General features: G+C 32.4%; 1 long non-coding RNA gene across 1 annotated transcript; it reads left to right on the top strand.

Annotated features, from left to right (window-relative positions):
• The first annotated feature begins 6,557 nt into the window (after positions 1–6,557).
• Positions 6,558–10,284, top strand: LOC136841818 (uncharacterized). The gene is made up of 3 exons (XR_010854094.1): positions 6,558–8,363; positions 9,009–9,119; positions 9,597–10,284. It is a non-coding gene; the product is annotated as an uncharacterized lncRNA (long non-coding RNA).
• The last annotated feature ends 500 nt before the right edge of the window (positions 10,285–10,784 follow it).

Here is a 10,784-nt window from a genome sequence, read left to right on the forward strand (position 1 = left end):
TTCATCGCCATTCACTTAATGATTAAGGAAGATTCATTTTGTCCAATGCCGAATTGAACTGTATTTGGTGGAAAGCTTTCGTGTCACCAGATTCTTCAAATAAGTTTTTCTCAATCTTTTATTTTTTTACATTTTTAGTATCGCATTTCGATGTTAGCCCTTCATTGTGTTTTATTAACCCTTTTTACCCTGTCCGTTCGTCTTTTCAAAGTCCATATGAGATATAATGACTGAAATGAGAGAATATTTTCGCCTCGGAGTACTGTACTTGGAACCGACATTACCTCTGTTTTGCACTGGTATTTTCTCTTTTTGTTTTCTGTAATTTATCCACAACTCTGTTATGACTTTAGACATTCTAGAAAAATAGAAATTTGATACAATCTTACGTGATTTTATAAGAACCAATTCGCGCGGTTATACAAAATGCACCAGCGGATCAAGAAAAATTTCATGGGGCCCGCACCAATTTTCATTATACCCACACCCACACATTATATATATATATATATATATATATATATATATATATATATATATATATATATATATATAGTAAATATATATATTTCTATAATAGGTTTATTACTTTTTCCAATTTTTATATTTCTCATTTGTTATTATCTGAATCTTCAATATTATTATTTTGTCATTATTTTTCGTGGGGCGGGGCCACGTGCCCAGGTGCCACCCCCATGGATCCGCGTTAGTGACAAAATGTGAAATATGCCCTCCCATTTCGAAATATTTCCTTGCATTTTCTTACTTTCAAGACTATCTTCATTAGTTATATTTCAAGTGTAATCGATTAATCTCGGTTATTTTATAAATGTTCACCATTATTAATATCATTCGTCACCATTCACTTTCAGTAGAATTCCTACTTAGTGAATAACATCATCAACCGCTTTTAATGGAAATTTCCTTTTTCATCAAATACTTCAAGGTAATTTAATTTAGCTTCAAATTCTTTTATTTGCAATTTTCTATCGTATTTCAAGGTTAGCCTTTCATTAAGACTTTCAAGGTTGTTTTGAAAGCAGGTTAGTACATTTAAGTTTTTCAACATGAGTCTATCATTAGGCCTCACAAGGTTAAATGATCATTTCAGCTTTTCGAAGTTAATCTTTCATGAATCATGTCAAAGCCAAAGTTTCATTTAGTTTGTCATATCACTATCACTTTTCCAAAGGTATCATTAAAGGTTGATTCACATTATACCATCACGTCACGTCACCGTGCCTTATATTCACACCATCCATCACAATCCAATCCAGCCTTGGCGACTCACAGATTTAGCGTTTTAAGAAACTTGCATTATAAGCACCGTCACGTCACGTCAAAATATTCTCTCCAAGAAAACGTGTCGTGATGTGACGGTGGATGCATCTTATCCTTTCGTTAAGAGCCTTCAAGGTTACTCTCTCATTTAGCAGTTCAAGTTTAACGTTTTATTTTTTAGCATTTACTTGCCAACCTTTCAAATCTCACTGTTCTTTTCACAAAATTTTTCAAGGTTAACCTTTCATTTTGTCTTTTCGTTGGTTTTTATGAAGGTAACACTTCATTAACCCTTTTAAGCCTATCCATTAACGTTCTGCAAAGTCAATATTAAATAATGTACTCCATTTCATTAACCATTTTATGCCTATCCATGTATGTTTTTCAGTGTCATTATTATTAAATAATATTCTATTTCGTTAACCATTTTAGGTCTATCCATATATGTTTTTCAAAATCAGTATTGAATGTTGTGCTCATTTCATTAACCATTCTAGGCCTATCCATATATATTGTTCAAAGTCAGTATTTCATTAACCATTTTAGGCCTATCCAAATATGTTCTTCAAAGTCATTATTAAATATTCCATTTCATTAACCATTTTATGCCCATCCATTAATGTTCTTCAAAGTCATTGTTAAATGATATTCCATTTCATTAACCATTTTAGGCCTATCCATATATGTTTTTCAAAGTCAATATTAATATTCCATTTCACTGACCATTTTAGGCTTATCCATATATGTTTTTTTTTTAAGTCAGTATGAAATAATATTTCGTTTCATTAATCATTTTAGGCATATCCATATGTTTTTCAAAGTCAATATTAAATAACATTCCATTTCATTAACCATTTTAGGCCTATCCATTATCCATATATGTTTTTCAAAGCCAGTATTAAATTGTATTCCATTTCATCACCCATTTTATGCCTATCAATATATGTTTTTCAACGTCAATATTAAATTATGTACTCCATTTCATTAACCATTTTAGGACTATCCGTATATGTTTTTCAAAGTCAATATCAAATAATATTCCATTTCATTAACCATTTTAGGCATTCCCATATATGTTTTTCAAAGTCAATGTTAAATACGCCAATGAGTCATTTCAACCTCAAAGAACCGTTAACTGATATTACCTCTCCGTATTCCTTATCAATTTATGTTCTATTGTGTATCAGGTATTTCAAACTTTGTTTTTACTTCAGATGTTCCTTTCGAAGCTAAAACTCGATACACTCTAACGTCACGTTAAGCAGACAGCTTCTCAACGTTATTCAGAATGACCCATACTCTCTCATGGAAACATTTCGAAGTATTTGATCGCATCTCCTTCATTTCAAGGGAATTTTAATTGGTTGCATTACAATTGTACTCAATCTCTCGGTTATTTTATGGATAATTTTATAAGGTCTTCCATTCGTTACATTCTTCATCATTCATGTTTATTCATCACCATTCACTCTACCGTTTAGGAATGGTACGTATTGTCGAAAACCAAACAGAACCATTTTTGATGGGAACTACTACTTTCATCAGATTCTTCAAAATCAGTTTAGTATCAAAGTCTTTGATTTTACTATTTTCGTATAGCATTTCATTTGATAGTCTTCCATTAAGCTTTTTAAGTTTAACCATTTACAATTGTTTTGAAAGGTAGATTAGTGTTTCTTTAAGTTTTTCCTCGCCAGTCTCTTGCGTATCTTTACAAAGTACTGTATTCTATTAGACTTTTAAAGGTTAATCTGCCAACAACCATTTCAAGGTTGTTTCATTTAGTAGTTGTTAACCCTTTCATCACAATTGATAAGGTTTGTATGCATTAAGTTTTACCGGTCAAAGGTCAATCTTCTTTTGCAATGTTTTGAAGGTAGGTCAGTGTTTCTTCAAGTTTAAGTTTATATAGTTGTTCGATTAAGTTTTTCAAGGTCTGCATATTACTGATCTTTCCAGTTTCAGCCTTTCATTAATCTTTTCCACGTCACCCTTTCATTAAGCTTTTTGAGGTCATTATTTTAATAATCGTGTCTAGTATCCTTTCTCGTCATTCTTTTCCAACCTTTCCATTTCACTTTGAAAAGCCTATCTTTGAATAACTATAATATATATATATATTTTTTTTTTTCTCGGAACCTTGTCAGATTAACTTATCTTTCCTGGCAATCACAGTAATATATTCTTTAAGTTCTTTCTAGATACAAACTACAGTGATTACATGATGTCAGACTCATGACCCCATTGAAAATACATATTACATATTCTCCCATTTTGGATATATTTAGAAATAGTCTACAGCATTTTTTTTATATTAATTTAGCTTTATTCTCATCAGTTTGTTTACAAATTTTACTGATTATTCGTCTGACAGTATCATCGAAAGCAGTTTCATCACCAATCGTGTATACTGTACTTCACTAACATGAGTTATCTTAGTAATCTATATTACGATTTGTTACAGTTATAACTGACTAATATACAGCTTATTCCTCTAACAAACTTTTAGCGTTGGCTTCTCATTAAGCTTTGCAAGGTTAAGCTTTCATTTGCCTTTTCAGTGATAAGCTTTTATCAAGCTTTTCAAATGTACTCGAATTTTTCTGAACGCTAATTCCAAGATCTCAGAATGTTTTCGCAACACTTTTAGAAAAATAAATAAGTAAGGAAAACTATAGATTAAAAGTATCCGTTGGTACTTTACTCAAAGGATAATCAAGTTTGTATTTTACTTTCCTGTTTTCTTATTGAGACGTTGCTTCGTTAAAATCGGGAGTATTAGTGCCTTCTGTCGAAACGCTTGTTCATTTGACATTGTTGTGTTATCAGTGCTTTTGGTAATGTGCACGAATCAGAATATAAAACTCGCTCTGGGAAATTCACTCAATTCAGTTCAATTCAATCAACAAACCCCCACACCATGTTTGCTGACTTGTTCGTTGATTGTCATCTACCTTACCGTATTTATCTCCTTTTTATTCTGTTTTTCTCTCTTGATTTGTGGAGAGTCTACGACATGGAGGCTTATTCAGCTAACTAGAGACCTGTTAAGCCTCTTCTATTGAAATAAGGTATGATTTCTTGTGAATCATGTTACGCATAACAAGTATTCTTGTTACGGTTGCGCCATTTGATATGTTTATATTTTGAATAATAATAATAATAATGATAGACTTCATAGTTGATAAGTACTAGATTAGCGACATGAGGGCAGTCAAGAGGGAACTAATGCGGGCGCGTTTCTTACGCGTCTCTTTTTTGCAATGTCCTTTTATCATCGAAGTTTTCGTGAGTCTCTCACGCTTTTAACAAAGACTAGAGAGTTCGTTAAATAAGTTATGTCGTCGTCATGAATGACGTCATTCGGTCTTTCGGTTATAGAGAGGATGAACCAACAGATGAGTCATTTTTGTCTTTTTAGGTGTCGTTCAGTATGCATTAATTGTTTAGTTTGCCTCGTATCGAATTATATTACATTGAAGTCTTGCAATAATCATTTTGTAAATGATTTACTGAGAGTAAGAAATCCTCATCCGGTGTCACTGTAACTACAGTTGATGCCGAGCGGTTAGCGCCAGCCATGTTGATGTTCAGTGATAGGCCTAGCTCTTACCGCTATTTACAATCAGTAAAAGAAAAAAAATATTACAGTTAAGGCACAAAATCTTAATAAGGTTTATTTACTACAACCTCAACTTAAATATTTTTATTTTTAGATGTTCCAATGGTCCCGTTTAGGTTCAGAACTAGAATGTCCTACCGTTCTCCATCTGTTTTCAGCAGACAACACTGCGTTGGATTCGTCTAATCGCCAAGAGACACCTTTTTCGAATAATGGTTAATCGTCAGATTCATAATATAAAATTTACAGAACTTAATTGCACATCATCATCAAGTTTTTTTTTAGCGAAGACTCAACATCGCTTTGAAGATTGCACAGGATCCATTGTCATTTTAAAGAAAGCAAGCACTCAACAGCAGCAGTTCGTGGATAGCGCAAGGAGAGCAAAGAGCAAATATGGCCTCACGGATTTCGCAGGGATATTGACACTGTCAGTACAAGACGTATATTGCTGTTCACGTAACAGGAATTCGTTTATTAATGAGACCCACTCTCATCGAGAGAGGAATTTGATTTTTCGAATCAGATTTGAATTTATAGAAGATATAAACGAGGAATGTTTTGCTCTGATACATTGCTCTCATTTACGCTGGGCAAATCTTTCATGTCCTTTCGAATAATTTGGAGTTTTTCCTCGGTTTAGATTATTATGGCTATTTTTTCCTTTTGTATCACACTGTTATTTGTAATCGTATATATATATATATATATAATGTGTGTTTCTGTGACTCATACTGTATACTGTATGCGAAGTCATTCTTTCGATTTTACTGTTTTAGATGATTTCGAATCAGTCTTTGTATCCCTTGCATTTTATTTGTTCAATTTCTTCTCGCTGTTTTTTCAGTAACGATGACTTTCTTATATAATAAAATACAATAAACTCCTTAGTGATAATATCAACCCGAATACCTTCTCTATTTGACAAAGCTAAGTATTTTATAGAAGTATATTTTAATCACCCATGTTATATTTGTCACCGTCCACTTTTTAACACAATTTCTAATGAACTGGTGGACCGATCTTAATCAAATTTAGTGATTCGCTCCGGATGGCTAAGGTTTAGTGCCCGTCCGTGAATATATACTCAACTCCCTTCATACAAACCAATCCATATTTTATTCGACCTAGTGATATACTGGTCGAATTTCAAACCAGTCGCATATATATTAAATATAGTTCGTATCGGTTTATAATACTCTTTTATCAGAAGTAAATTAAATTTTTTATATTTATATATATGTATATATATATATACGTGTGTGTGTGTGTGTGCGTATGAATGTAGACAAACACACACACACACACATATATATACATACATATGACTGTGAAATGTTTTCTGTTAAAGCAGAATTCCATCAAATATAAGGAGGCCATAAAAACGCCAAAACGTTAAAAAGTAAATGCTATATTTCAGAGACTAACTGTCTCTCTCATCAGTTGGCCTCTGAAATATATCATAAGCTTTCTACATTATGGCATTTTTATGCATTTTTATATATTCCTATATATATATATATATATATATATATATATATATATATATATATATATATATATATATATATATATATATATATATGTATGTATATATATATATATATATATATATATATACATATATATATATATATATATATATATATATATATGTGTGTGTGTGTGTGTGTGTGTGTGTGCGTGTGCAAAGTGACTATGTTTTATGGAAGTATATTTGTATCACCCATGTTGCATATGTCTCCGTCCACATTTTAACAAAATTTCTAATGAACTGGTGGACCGATCCTAATCAAATTTAGAGATTCACTCCGGATGGCTAAGATTTAGTACCCGTCCGTGAATATATACTCAACTCCCTTCGTACAAACCTATCCATACTTTATTCGACGTAGTGATATACTGGTCGAATTTCAAACCAGTCGCATATATATTATATATACAATTTGTTTCGGTTTATAATACTTTTATCATAAGTAAATTAATTCTATGTTTTATATACATGCAAGGCCAAGTGAGACATTCTACCCAATTGGGTGGAGTCGCCTCCCACGTGGGGTAACTACGTAGGCGATGACGTATGTTAGAGGTACCTGCTCATTACTGCAATTCCCCTGCTGACGCAATAGGAGGTAGACAAAGCTCCGCCTACATGGGGAATTTGGGGGGAAGTGAGCAGACCTTCTCTTCTCTTGGCCTTGTACAGTATATACGTGTGTGTGTGTGTGTGTGTGCTAAGTGACGATGAGTAACAATGGGCCTAGATACAAATTCGATTCGAGCCACAACAAAATAAGTAACTTCATTTGATGCTTGTTAAAAGGAATGTTGGTTGGCGTAAGCACAATAATATTAGGAAGATTTGTCATGATTAATCACTTTGGTTCACTATAAAAAAAAAAGTTATGGTTAGTTTTCAGCATTCTATGGTCATAGAGTTATAGGCGTTTGTTTTAACCATAGAGGCGGTCTTACTAGACATTGTTTATGATATCCATTCATAGGAATGTTTTGTAAAGACTTTCTGTGTAAGGACATTAGGTTTTCTTCACCGTCATTTTTGACTCGTGCTTTTGATATTGTTTGCGGATATAGCTCTAGCATACAGCGTCAGACGCCAGTGACCATTTTCGTAACTCTGACTTCTCCCAAAAATTGAATTGTTTATGTCTACCCAGTATCGACTGACAGCACTTGACTTTTGACAACAGACAAAATTGCCATCACTTGCATCAACGATCTTATTTTACTAGGAATCAAATCCAATCTCCTGATATTTGTTAAAATAATTTAAAAAAGGTACCTTGGTGTGAGAAAGAAAAATATATTAAAATCAGACGACTCCTTGTCTTTCACGGACTCTCTAAAAAAGATGAACCTCAAGGACCTTTTCCAAGTTTAAAAGAAAAGCAAATATTTCTGTATTTGGATGGCTCGAACGGAGATACTGCAGCAAGAATACTCTGTGAAATAAAGGAAGGATAATGAGCTATTCCCTGAAATGTCCTCCATAAACGTGACTGATGCAGAGTGCACTGTTCTTGATAGATATTTGAACCACCGAGCAACGGTAAGATGTAGGAGTTACCAGGTCACAATGCCGTGAGTTTTCATGACTTCATGAGGTCGCAGGAAGGAAATGCACGAGCTGTCATTTAAACCAACAAGACTGACATGGAAGTCTCCGTGGACTACAATGCTCAGATCTCGTCAGATTTCAAGTTTCAGCACTCTGGGGTTGTAAACAAGAAGCAAAGTTACTGCCGTAGAATTGCATTCAGAAGCCCATAAATATCTTTAAAAATGTTCACCCGAAATCTCGGGTCTAGATTCACTAGGCCCTTTCAACGGAAATTCAGAGGTGGCTTCAGTTTCCTACTTTTTTGACAGAGAGGACACATGTTATTCTGTGACCGAATCTTGCAATTAGGAAAGGGGTCCTGTGGATGTCATACATGAGGTATGTAAATCATTTTGACTGATATTCTAATTTTAAAAATATGTTGATGATGTATTATATTTAAGTCGATGATTATTTAATGAGTTTAGCCAATTCCGTCTTTAAAATTTCCAACTAATGTTGTGTAAAGATAAATGGTCAACTACTATTCAGATATGAAATTTAGCATTGTGTGTGTGTATATATATATATATATATATATATATATATATATATATATATATATATATATATATATATATATATATATATATATATATATATATATATATATATATATATATATATATATAGTGATCATAATCATATATGTATATATATGTATATATATATATATATATATATATATATATATATATATATATATATATATATATATATATATATATATATATATATATATATATATATATATATATATATATATATATATATATATATATATATTATATATATATATATATATATATATATATATATATATATAGTGATCATAATCATATATGTATATATATATAATAATAATATATATATACTATATATATATATATATATATATATATATATATATATATATATATATATATATATATATATATATTTAAGTCAGTTCCTACTTGATCACAATAACTTTTTCCTTTTCAGAAAACAATGTGTTTCCAACGAAAGTGACTGGATTTTGTGTAAAAGGAAACTCGTGCTATCAAGCCAGTCCCAGGAAAAAGAAGAAATTGTTCCATGTTGGTGATATTTAAGGTAAGTTTCATTAGGTGAAAGCTTTGCGTAAGCTGTTATGTTCACTTGTACACTCGCACACGAGAACAGAAAATGCAGAAGTTAGGTTCTTGTCTCATAGATAAGTTCCAATTATTTAAATGTGCCTCAGTAAACTTGTAAAGTCACTATTGGAACTCTGCCTTAATAAACTGAAGATATATAACCTTTCCTTCATTATTTGTTTGAGGGGCGTGGGCGGTTGTCAGTTAGCCCTTCGGATTATGAGGCAGAAAAGTCTAGATTTCTTGTTGCTTTAGTACTTATAACTACCAGTGGTTGTTCTTACTTCTTAGTGTAAGAGCTTTTCCAAATGACTACAGCTCACGTCTTTACCTTTCCTATTAGATTAAGTCATTGACCCAGTTTTGTCTCATCGAAAGTAATGATATCTGACAGATGTTCATTTATAAGGAAATCACTGGACTAACATTTGGTGCTCCTTGTTTTATCTTGCAGGTTTTCAATTGCGGCAACCGATATGACTTACTCGAAGTCCCAGGGGCCACTTGAAATTTTAGTTCGAGAAATAATTTCAGTTGGCGTCGATAACTACACTACCGTTTGGAATATTAAACAAAACGACGCTGATATGGTTTTACAGACGAAGTCCTTTCGACATTCTGAATAAATGGCGTTCAGAAGGATTGCTATCTCAGATGCCATCGCATTCTACATCAAAAGACCTCAAGATCAGAGTATACTGGGCTGCAGGGCGGAGCCGTTGCAAAGGCTCATCCTCGCTGCCACACCTATGTCTAGTTTGATATTTTTCATGCAATGATAGGCCTAATGTTATTTTTGCTATGTATTAAAGATTTTACTTTATGCTATTTCCAAGGAACATTATTCACCTGTTATCAATGGAAAGATTTTCATAAAATTCTTTGGTTTAAAAATTATTTATATTTGCTCTTGTTATTGTCGTATTTCGAGCATAAAATTTTGGAAAGATATTTTTTCATGTACTCAAACGTTCAGTTTAATATAGAATCCCGTCAAGAATTGAAATGATGTCTTTTAGAAAATTTAGTTTTTATTTGAAGTTCTTAAGGGCTTCGAATTTCAATAAAAAAAACTATTTTTTTAAGTGCTCTGCTCAAATGAACCTGTCAGAGTTAAACAAAATAAACGAAGCTATTTTTTTTGTTTCTGTTTTATTACTTCCTTTCCTGCGAAACCTGTTTAGTCTTAGATCATTCACATCTTTCTTGCCCTCATTTATAATGCAGCTTTATAAAACTTGCAATCGCAAAGTGTATGAGCCAATGGCTTCGATAAATTATAAACGAAAAGGATGACGCTCAGGTAATTCAGTTCTAATATATTGTGTAGTTTTAGAGATTTAATCATTATTATTTTGTTCCATTCAATGGGTTAGTGAAGAAGGTGTAGGCATTATACATTTAAGAAATGTAGACAAAGTAGGCTGTTAATTTTGTTGGGTTTGTAAAGCCACTCCTCTCATTATGTTTGGAATTGGGCAATGGTGGTTGTTGTGACGTCATAAGACGTATAGACGGTAGTAAATATATAAAAGAATAAAGTTGAATCGCAGGCGGCAGAAGCGATAACGTGTTTGTCTTGGATGCGGCCAAACAAATAAAGTGAATGCGTACCATCTGGATGGGAGGGATTACTCACCAT

Source organism: Macrobrachium rosenbergii, chromosome 9, assembly GCF_040412425.1.
Source record: "Macrobrachium rosenbergii isolate ZJJX-2024 chromosome 9, ASM4041242v1, whole genome shotgun sequence".
Lineage (NCBI taxonomy): Eukaryota > Metazoa > Arthropoda > Malacostraca > Decapoda > Palaemonidae > Macrobrachium > Macrobrachium rosenbergii.